Raw genomic sequence first — 11,139 nt, 5'->3', positions numbered from 1 at the left:
CTGACTGTTTCCCTGGACAATCAAGGAACTTTATTATGCAGGCTGATCTTATTCACTTTCCTTACTTGCATCTACAAATAGTAATGCAATTCATACGTAATTCATGTAATTGTGAGCCCAGAGGCTGTGAACACATGACACTATGTGCTGCAGGCTGTCCTGCGATCACAGGACTTTGACCCAGGAGACCACTGTTCTTGGCAAGAGTCAATGTTAAGTTATTTCAGCTTACATAGATACATCTCATTGTTGCACAACATCACATTGTTGCACAACATTTCATCACGTCACATCACATATTTACAGCCTGGTAGAAAAAACAATTTTGGTCTTGACAGCTAATTTCCCCATTCTTGCCAGCTGCATGGGGAATAACTTTTAGTATAACTCACCCAGTTAAATGTTGTTAAGGCTTAAAGTTATGCATGAGGGTTTGGCCACTTTGAGTGACAGGCAGTTGCCAGCTATTGAAAAGTAACTACCATGGTGACAATGGTAGTACAACCATGACGTAGCCCCAGATTCACAGGCGTAGCAGGCGTAGCAGTAGCTGCCACTATGTCAGTGTGTTAATTGCAATGTTCTGGTCACTTAAAAAACGTTTGGATCTAATGTTTCTAGTATGTAGGTGAAGATTCTCAGTCATCCAAGTCATGGTAATAGTAAGTGCTAATATTGTAGGCCACTGGACTTGCTTGCATTTCTTGAAGACGTTTAGAATGTTTCCAGTAAGTACATCTAGTAGTTTGAGGCCTGTATTTTGTTCACGACGATTGGCATTAGCATTATCACATTAGCCATAGATGTAAATGAACTGTGCTAATCAAGCTAGCAGTCAGCATTAGAATTAGCTCCACCCTCTTGTCCAAATGTGATCACCTCTGAAGTCCAAGATGGTGACGGCCAAAGTGCCAAACTCAAGGCTTCAGGATGGGAGTCCACAAACCAGTGAGTGACATCAATGTGTCTGCGTCCATTATGTTATACAGTCTACGGTTTTTCCCTTCTCTCTCCTGGTTTGACAACTTCTGCGACATGGTCTGTTGCACTGACCCATAAGAGCACAAAGAGCTGTCCCACCAGAGCAAAAACGCTACGCAGTCTCATCCTGACAGTACGGCTGGGTATTGATTAAAAAAATTTCAATCCTAGCAAGGAAACAATCCTTGAGATTCTGTGACAAAACTATACTTTTAAAAAATATTTTACAAGGAGAAATATTAACAATAATTTATACATCTTATTTTTTATTAAAAAAAACAACCTAACATTCTCCAGTGTTACATGTCCTCTAAATATAAGCAGGCCACAAGAACATTGCCTAAAAAAAGTAGTATAAAATTGCCTAAATATGAATTTAAAACAGTCAAAATAGATTGACTAATCAAAAATATTTACTATGAATTCAACCAGGGCCGTCGCAACCGGACAGGCAAACTAGGCAATTGCCTAGGGCCCCAAGCTGGAATGGGGCCCCCAGAGACGGCTGACATTGGTCCATATCAATGACAATATGATGGAATCCCTATAGACACTGCAACAACGACAACACGTTGGAATCCCCCCTAATGGGGCCCCCTACTAGCTGCTGCTTGCGAGTGGCTAAGTAGGTTGACCAGACATCCCGCATTGCATGGGACTGCACAGCATTTCTGTCTCTTTTCATGCGTCACGCAAATTGAGACCATGTCCCACATGACTGGTTGCCACCTGTGCTAGCATTGTTAGAGTACCGTAGTGCTACGGTACCTCACAGTACCACTACTTTGGGATAAGTTCAAAGTCCAATCACAGGAGGGTGAGTGTCCATGCGCCATCCAATAACGGCGCACGCTGGTCAATAGTGGCGCGTGCTGGCCACCTGACACTCAATATGCTGCTTTCATGACCGCCCAGAAATATCTGAACAGCTGAGCTGTGGCGGCACACAGGTATGTGATGTGTCAGAGGAGAAACGAGCCTTTCACATTTCTCTCTTTGTGGCAGGTAATGGTCCACAAACCTCACCACACTTTAGGGACTGTTCTTTACTTATGAAGGGACTGTTCTGTTTTCATTTCATTTATTTTTTTTATTTTGTTCCCCCTATGTTATGTCACTTATTGATGCTGTTTTTGAAGTATGAATAAGTCAATAAGTAATTTATTCCACTGAAATATCATTGATGCATTAGGCCTATAGAAAAGTGATCCAAGGTGCCTCTTGCCTGGGGCCCCCAGAGTGTCTTGAAACAGCCCTGAATTCAACCTTTGGTATCAGCTTCTGGTACTTGTCAGTTTTCAATATTCTTCAATATTCTTACACATTTTGGTGTTTTCATCTGAAGTTCAGACATGGCTTTTGCCTGTAGCACTGAATTAAGTTCCATTCTCACAGAGGTTTGCCTTCCTTGTCTTTTAACAGCTTTTGGGGAGAGAGAAAGCAAAGTTTAGTTTACATGTTAAAATAAGTTTACCTCTTTAGTTCAGTTTTAGAGAGCTGGACAGAATGACATAGTTTAAACCAAAGTAACCACCATAATCATCTTTTTCCAAATGAATGGTTGCAGTGCATGTATTTGATAGGCTGAGAACACAATACATACCAACTAAATGATATTTATCAAAACATGGCCATATTTTCAGAATTCAATTTTTCAGGCAATTCATAATGAAAATAATTTATTTCATTGTCAAAAAGGTAAAAAGACAACAAAATCCATCTATCAACTATCACTGTCTTTTGTAATCAAATGATTACCCCCCCCCCCCCCCCCCAAAAAAAAAGGAAAAAAATAATAATAATAATAATAATAATAAGGTGATTGCCTGTCCATGACTCTGTTTTTAAAGAGGCAGTGTAAACTGGGGTTTATGTCACAAATTTAGAATTACTAAGTAATTCTAAATTTAGGATGACTAGATTTTGTATTACTAAATTATCAGGATAATTTACAAAACCTCCTCACATTCTAAATCAAGTCTTCTGAAGTTAAAATAGCTCCTCTGGATTCACTCAGTGCATTTTTCCAGCTAACTTAATAATCCTGCCTTGTGAGATGGGCCTCCGGCATGATTCAGATCAAAGAAAACAAACTGCAGGCGTGAGTGTGTCCTTATTCTGCTGTCAGCTGCTCTGGAGCATTGAGCTTACTGAGGTTTACCATGATAATTACCAGATGTGTTCCTGAAATGGCTAATTTGTCTCACAAAGTCTTATATGAGGCTACTGGATTAAAGCTCATCTCTTTCTGACCTCTACTGAGAATCCACCTTCTCACGTCTCGCAGCCGTCTTACTTTTCTCATTACTGAACAGAGGCTAGTATTCAGGCCGAGCCCAGCCAGTGTCAGCTGTCAGCAGCTCTGTCTCCATGCTGCCGGCCCGGCCCTCCTCCTTCAGACTCTCTGGCTGTGTGTGCTATGATGTCATGCTGCAGCGGGGGAGTGTTCGGGGGTGTGTTTAGGGGTGTGTTTGGGGTGTTGGCAGGATAACAATGATGGCTGAACCCTTGACCTTCTGGTCATGACCTTCTAGCACGGAGTCACCAGCCGGGTGAAACCTCTTTGCGGTAGCGGGGGCAGACCCCTCACGTGGCGACGAGCCTGCTGTTAGCATTAGCATGGGCTAAAGACCTGGGGTCTCGAACCCGAGGCCAGAGGGTCAGGGGAAGACCCAAGAGCCAACACCTCTTTTTCTCTGTGCTCACATACATGCATACAAAGCCCAATCAATTACATTTCTGCACAGAAAAAAGAGAAGAACAGAAAAACACAGGTAACCTGATGCACATTCACACACTTCAGCTCATACACTCATTCAAAATCAAATATAAGAATGCATGCATGCACACACAATCCCATCCAGGTAGGGTTACCTCTAACATAAACATCTACACCCAAAGAAAGCAACACACCCTCTTGGGACACATTCCTGTATCCTGAGCCCTGCCACTGATAAGCGTCTTGTGTGACCGGGACACATGGGCTGAGTTTGGGCTAATTCAGTACCTGGGAACCCCTCCGCTCTCTTCCTCCACTCCTGTCTAACTCCCTCTTTGGGAACAAACCCAGCCTTGTGCAACTCCCAACAATGTCAGTGACACTCTACACTGCCCCATTGCCACTAATTGTTAGCTCACAATGCTTCCTGGTATTGTGTTCAACAATGCCCACTCTGAATAGAGAGTCTAACCTACTTGTATTGTCGCTAATTGGTTTCTTGAGAGGAGTAGAAAATGGGGAGAGAAAAGGAGAGAGGAGATGTTGGTAATGGACTGCAGTTTCATTGGAGTCGCCAGTAAATAGAGTTCACAAAGGGCTTTGTGGGGTCGAGGGCCGAGGGTCGGAGGTGAAGAAGAAGAGGTGCACCTGCACTCTCCACAGGCTGACAATGAGCTTATTCAGCTGCTCTGCCCAGCACAACGATGGAGGACGGAGGCAGTTGCTGTCCCACAGCCCCAGAGAGAGACGACTGGACACACACACAAAGTTAAACAGTGAGAGGCAGAGGGAGGGAGGGAAGGGGGGAAAGAGACTGTATCTTTACATCTTAAAGAGAAGTTACTATTAATATATTGTTCTGTGCAATAAATGTTTAGATTCCTTTGTAAAGCCAACAATCACACTAAACTAATGACGAGAGAAGTGTATGGAAGATAAAAGAAGAATGAAAGAAAGATAGAATAGGCAGATGGAAGTACATAAAAAGAGGAGAAAAAGTGGGAAAAGGAGTTGAAGAAAAAGGGATGAAAGGGAAGGAAGACATACAAAGGATAAAGAGAAGAACAGAACAAGGAAGAAAATAGGAAGAGGAGAATAGGGGAAGGAAAAGAGGAAGAAAAGAGGATAAAAATGGAAGACAATGTATGGAAATGTGGAAGAAAAGGTAAGAAGAGGGAAAGAGAGAAGAGTGGATGGAAATGTGAATAGGAAAAGAGTGAAAGTGGGAAGAGGAAGGGGAGAAGGAGAAGAGAGAGGTGTAAGAAAAGAAGAATTAAATAAAGAATAAGAGTAAAAGGCAATGAAAATTGGAAAAAGATAAGACTTGAAAAAGAAGGAAGAAAGGGGAAACTAAGAAAGGGGAGAAGAGATGGGGAAGTGGTAAGTAGAAGAGAAAAGTTGGGGAAAAGGGAAGAAACACAGAAGAGAGGAGGGGGATGAAAATGGAAAGAAAGACTGGGAGAGAAATGGAATATGGGGGAAAATTCATTGAGAAGAAAAGAACAAGAGAGAATGGGAAAAAATGTAGTAGAAAAAAGAGAGATACAAGGAGAAAAGATGAGTTAAGGGGGTGAAATGGGATGAAGTTAAGAGTGAAAGACAAAGGGAAGAAAGAAGAAAAAGAGTAGAGAAGAGTGGGGAAAACTAAAAGAAAGGGGGAAGAAATAAGGAGGGGTGAAAATGAGACAAGGAATGAGTGAAAGAAAGGGGGAAGAGAGGGAGAGAAGAGTAGTGAAGACAAGTTACAGTGGAGGAAGGAAAGACTGAAGAGAAGAAAGAAGAGAGGAAGGGGGTTAAAATAGGAAGGACATAAGAGAGGACAGAAAAGGATAAAATGGAGAAGAAGAGGAGAAAAGTAAGAAGAAAAGAATGGAAGAAAATAAGACATGGAAATATGGCGAACAAGAAAAGTGCAAGAAAAGAGGAAAGAGGAAGAGGAAAAAAGGGGAAAAATAGAAGATAGTAGTGGAAGAATAAGGAGGCAAGAAAGGGTAGAGAGGAGACATGCCATGAGGGGGGAGGGGACACAAATATAACCCACTTTGACACAGGTGTGTTTTGGAGTGTGAGATAATGAGTTAAAGGTGAACTTTTGTCTCCTCATGTTCATATGTCAGGACTTAATCCTGTATGTGTGTATGCATATACAGTATATGTATATACTATATACTGCTGTGGGAGTACACCTTCATGTGGAATCATCATTTTAAGCAAAACTATGTACATGTATGTGCTTGTGTGAGAGTATATGTTGTGTGTGTGCAAATTTAAACAAATATTTGTTTTCATGAGTTATGTTCTTCACATTGATTCACTTACTTCATAATAATGTAATTATATTAGTTACATACACATAGTACTACACGCACATCTGTAACATATACATTGTTTAAATGTATTGTATTGTATAGTGTTCATTCAAACAGCACCTGTACTCCAACTAATCTACTAATGTGAGAGACACTAGTCATACTGTAGTAACAAACCCACAGAGAATTATCTCCCAACTGTGCAATTGCACAGAACTTTTTTTCACCTCTTTTTTCAACATTGTTTAAGATTTACAACACACTTGCTGTTCCAGTTCACTCTAAACACTCATCAATCTTGTTTCCAGCAGCAGCAGGAAAGCTGTTTTCAGCACAAAAATTCTGATAAACCCACAACACACTACCTGCTCAGCCAACCCATTCTCAGGGTGTCAAATACAGCAACCTGGTCAGCTGCCCTCAGCTTCTGATACGTACGCACAATGCACCCTACAGCAGTGATACTCAACTTTCAGTGTGGGCCAAATCTGGCCCCCTCCAAACTGATTCACTGGGATTTTTTATTACTTTCAATAAGCTACCTTTTCACTGCCACACAGCAACTGCCCTGACACCTGCCCTGACAACTGCCAACCCGCAAGAGCGTTCCTCCAAAAAAGCAAAGCATTGCCTGAAAGAGGCTGCTGCCACTACAGTCCAGGGCTTTGAGGTCAAGAGCGTCACCGATGGAAGTCCTAACAGTCTTACATATTTGGACAATTTAACAGTCATCTGAATCACAAGCCCAGTTTTTCTTCAGGTTGTCCTTATAAGTTGCTAGTGCTGTGTTGTACAACTCCGGGTATTCAGACATCAACATTATCAGCTCCTTCATCTTGTCATCTTTCTGCTTCCATGATGCCTACCCCCTTCTATCTGATCGTCCAAAGCAAGGTGGCTACCACCTGAAGTTCAACATGATGAATGTGTGCAGCAGTGCAAAATCTGTGCGCATTCACGTGTGTGTGGCAACTGCTTCATATTGCCATGTTCAAAACTGCTTCACCTCTGCCGCCTTCCCCTCATCAAAATAACTGGAGGCTGCGAGTTAAGGTGTCAGAGTGCATAAAAAACATCAAATAGAGGTTGTTAATTGAAAAAAAAGTGCCAGGGGAGAATTCCCCGGATCCCCTGACAGACATTCGGGCTAACAGCTACAGCTTGCACCCAGGGAACCGCTGTTCATGCCCCTTGTTAACTAAACTTAACTGAAAGTCAACTTGAGTTCTAAACCTAACCAAGTAGTTCTGTTGCCTAAACTGTATTTACTATTTGTGGCATGTTTGTTTTGAAAGTCACTGTAGTATGTAACAAGCAGAAACCGACATCAAAACTGACACATTCAAAACTGACACCAGAGTACCAGAGGACAGTTGCTGTATCTGACGAGTTGGGAGTGAGAATGTGCTGGCCCAGCACCAAAAAGCAGACAGAAACAATAAGAGACTAACGACTAATGACAGCCTATAGAGACAGATACTTTTCTTAGGAGTTGGTGGAGCTAAAGCTGAGTCTTGGACCTGCATTTATCAGGTGGACACAACCACTACAACAGGTTGATTATTATGCTCTGAATACATTGTTTGCTGAATATATAAAATGCGTTGTTACCATCTTTATCCAAAACACTGAACACAGGTTATCTTTGTCGGTTCATCATGGTCAGCTACAAAGCTAATCATTAAATAATTAAATCCAAAATGAATTCCGGTATCTAATCTAGTTCTCATGTGAGTTCATTTTTTCATCATCACTACTGTTCAGTCTCTGAATGCTGCTGGCACAATCCCAAGATTCTTCTTTTTTGTACTTAGGGAGTATATCACAGCTTTCAAGCCCTGAGACTCACGTCCAAGTAAAGCCATGAGTCATTAAGTTTTTTTTTCCCATCATTCTGTCAAATCTGAGGTCATCAAATTTGTGACTTGAGTCTGATTCAGAAAGCTTTTGCCAGTAGCTAAAACACAAGCTGATAAATTTCACTACACCCCTGCACAGCTCCACACCATATAAGGACACAGAGCTCATAACCCTGAGTTTTTAATGCATTTAAGAAAGATCCTTTGTTGATAGGAAGGAGTGAGCTATTCTCTATTAATGAGCTAATAAAAGAGTCACTTGCCAAAAAAAGCCTAATGTTTGAACCTCAGGGGACTAATAACAGGGCAATATGTATTATGTACTCATTCCCTGCTGGTTCATGTTGCTAATCTCTACCTCTGCCACTCATTTTCTCTCTTGTTTTTTTAGTCCATTTTTGGTATCTCCTCTTATTCCCCAGCCTAGTTTTTCTACATCTCGCTCTAAGGAATCTGAGCTAACTTTTAGAAATAACAGTCACTCTGTCTTTTTCCTGAGACTTCACAGGAACACCTATAAACATGCATTCAGAGAAGGCAAACACACACAGACACACAGACACACAGACACACACACACACACACACACACACACTGAGGCATACTCCTGCGTTATATATTGCCATGAAGTCCCAAGGCCATGTTTTTGTTTCCGTTGTAAATGTAACAGGGTAAATGCAGCCGCCACTGACAGAGGAATCCAGAATGTAAAGCCTGCAGTATTGAATGGTTTTGCTCACTGGTTGGAAAGGGTGTGTGTTACTGTGTGTGTCATGTATATCTACATCTGCGTGTGTGTTTGTCAGTTTGTCTTTGTGCATGCATATATGCATGCTATGTAAATCAAAACACATTCACAAAGTCTCAGCATCAGTTCGGTATATGTGCATCTCTGCATCTGAAAACAGATCTAATTTTCTGGATTAGGGTGTTGCAGATGCCACAGGAGCTGGCATGCACCTCCTCAAAAATATAACTGCATGTCAGGGCAATGAAGATACTACACAGAGCCTACAAAAACTTTCATATGTGACCTGGGGCTTCTTGTTTTCTCCAACATGTTTCCAGAGAAGGTGAAGATTATTAGTAGTGATATCATGCAAGCTGAGCTTCTCTGTTTCCTTAACACTTGAAGTACATTTCGTGATTTAGCAAAATCAAACAGCGTCACTGTTAACTTCACTTTTTATCTTGTGGTCATGTGAATGATTATCCTCTAACAGTAACAAAGGCGAAAATAATGTAATGTTGCTGGAGGACGGTCAGACCAAAAATAGCAATGAGGCTGTGCTGGTGTGGACACGTTGATACAAGTTCAGATGAGGAGATTACTGTAGATATGATTCAGGGTGTGAAGACATCTGATAACTGCACAGAATTTTTTAATACTAAACGTTAACTGATTACTTTTTCCTTAGTTGTAGTGATTGCAAGGCAACGATAGAAAAACAGCAACAACGCTACAGAGTAGTTTACTAGGAATGGGCAAAAGTTAAAGGTCCAATGTATAGGATTTAGGGAGATATACTGACAGAAATAGATAATAATATAATAAATTAAAACATTCCCTTATTTGTCCCTCGAGGGGAAATTCAATTTTTTCTCTCTTGTTATTTTTCAGATTACACACACATACAGACACATGCACAAACAGGACCTACAAACATGCATTACACAAGCAGTTGGGGGTTTGGTACCTTTCTCAAGGACACCTCAGCAGTGCCCAGGAGCATGAACTGGCACCTCTCCAGCTACCAGTCCACATTCTGTGTTTGGTCTGTATAGGGACTTGAAACTGATCCTCCAGTACCTAGGCCAAGTCCCCACATACTGAGCTACTGCTGCCCCCAGAACTACATTTTCTTAGTGTATAATTGCCTTGAACTAAGAAACACTGTGTTTCCATTTACTTAGAGTGAGCTGTTTTTATCTACATGCGGAGCAGATCCTCTTCCTTGGAGTTCGCCATATTGTTATAAAGTAGCCTAGAACGTACAAACCAAACATCAGCTCTAGACAGGGCTCACTATGTTTTTGTGTCAGCCACCATAGTTTTTCTGCTAGCTTGAGAAATTTCCATTCTGCAACCTTGCCACTAGATGCCGCTAAATCCTTCAAACTTGACCTTTAAGCCAGTTTTCAGTTTATTTTCAGGCAATCATGCAAGTTGTGGTGGAGCCCTCTGTGGCCTCAATGAACTGAACAAGTGCAGTGCCCATTCAACACGTTAGTTAGAAACGGGCCGATTGCTTGGCCTCCGATATTGTCACTTGCAGCTTTTTTTTTTTTAGAGCCGCTGATCCAACAACTTTACATTTGACACTACGGTTCAGAGCAAACCTCCCATGACATAGTTTTTCCTTTAGCAATCCTAGAATATACATGTCATTTGCTAACTACAAGCTATGCCTTTGGCACCAAGATATTTTCAGGAACAAAAGCATTCAATTCAGCACTTACTTCACTGACGCTTGAAATCTTTAAGTTGCTACAATGTAACATCTCCGGTCTCTCTTTCTTCATCTGTTTTTGATTGTGCTGTAGTGATGAAGAGTGAGCTGTATCCAGGATGCTGTTAGGTAGTGTAACAGTTAATAAGGGTCCTCTCTAACTACACTACAAAGTGTGTTCATAACACACTACAACAATATTTCCCATAGATCTAAAGAGCTTACAATTGACACTGCACTTCCACGGTCCTCAGCAATACACCTGCCAAGTGTAAAGTATGAAACCCCTGCACACCAGTAGATTGACAGTCACATCATCAGCATATGTCACTGTCCTCTTTACCCCAGCATCAATATGGGTTCATTCTCCAGAAAAGCAGAAATTTTATCACATGCGCTCTCTGAACTGACACATACTGACACAGTGACTTGACTAACTCTTGTGTGTTTATGTCCAGCTTGTGGGAGTAGCTCAGTCCTTAGGGACCTAGCTTGAGAATGAATTGGGTGGCCAATTTCAGTCCAGCTCGACCATGTTATGGTGTGTAGTCTGGTGGCTGAAGAGGTGCTAGTTCACCACCTGGGCACTGCCAAAGTGCCCTTGAGCAGGGCATGGAACCCCAAACTGCTTGGACCGCTGACTCTGTGGCAGCCCCATCCCTTTGGCATCTCTCAAATGCATGTGCATGTATGTATTTCCAGAGTGTGCTATAAAATAAACAGACTGAAAAATGTAGTTTCCCCAAGAAGGACCTTTCTCTTGCTTTATGAAAATCAACAGTCCACAACACGTGTGTCACACTTCAGTGGATAAACATGAG

This window comes from Epinephelus lanceolatus, chromosome 6 (genome assembly GCF_041903045.1).
Source record: "Epinephelus lanceolatus isolate andai-2023 chromosome 6, ASM4190304v1, whole genome shotgun sequence".
NCBI classification, from domain to species: Eukaryota; Metazoa; Chordata; class Actinopteri; order Perciformes; family Serranidae; genus Epinephelus; species Epinephelus lanceolatus.
This window is presented reverse-complemented; position numbering follows the sequence as displayed.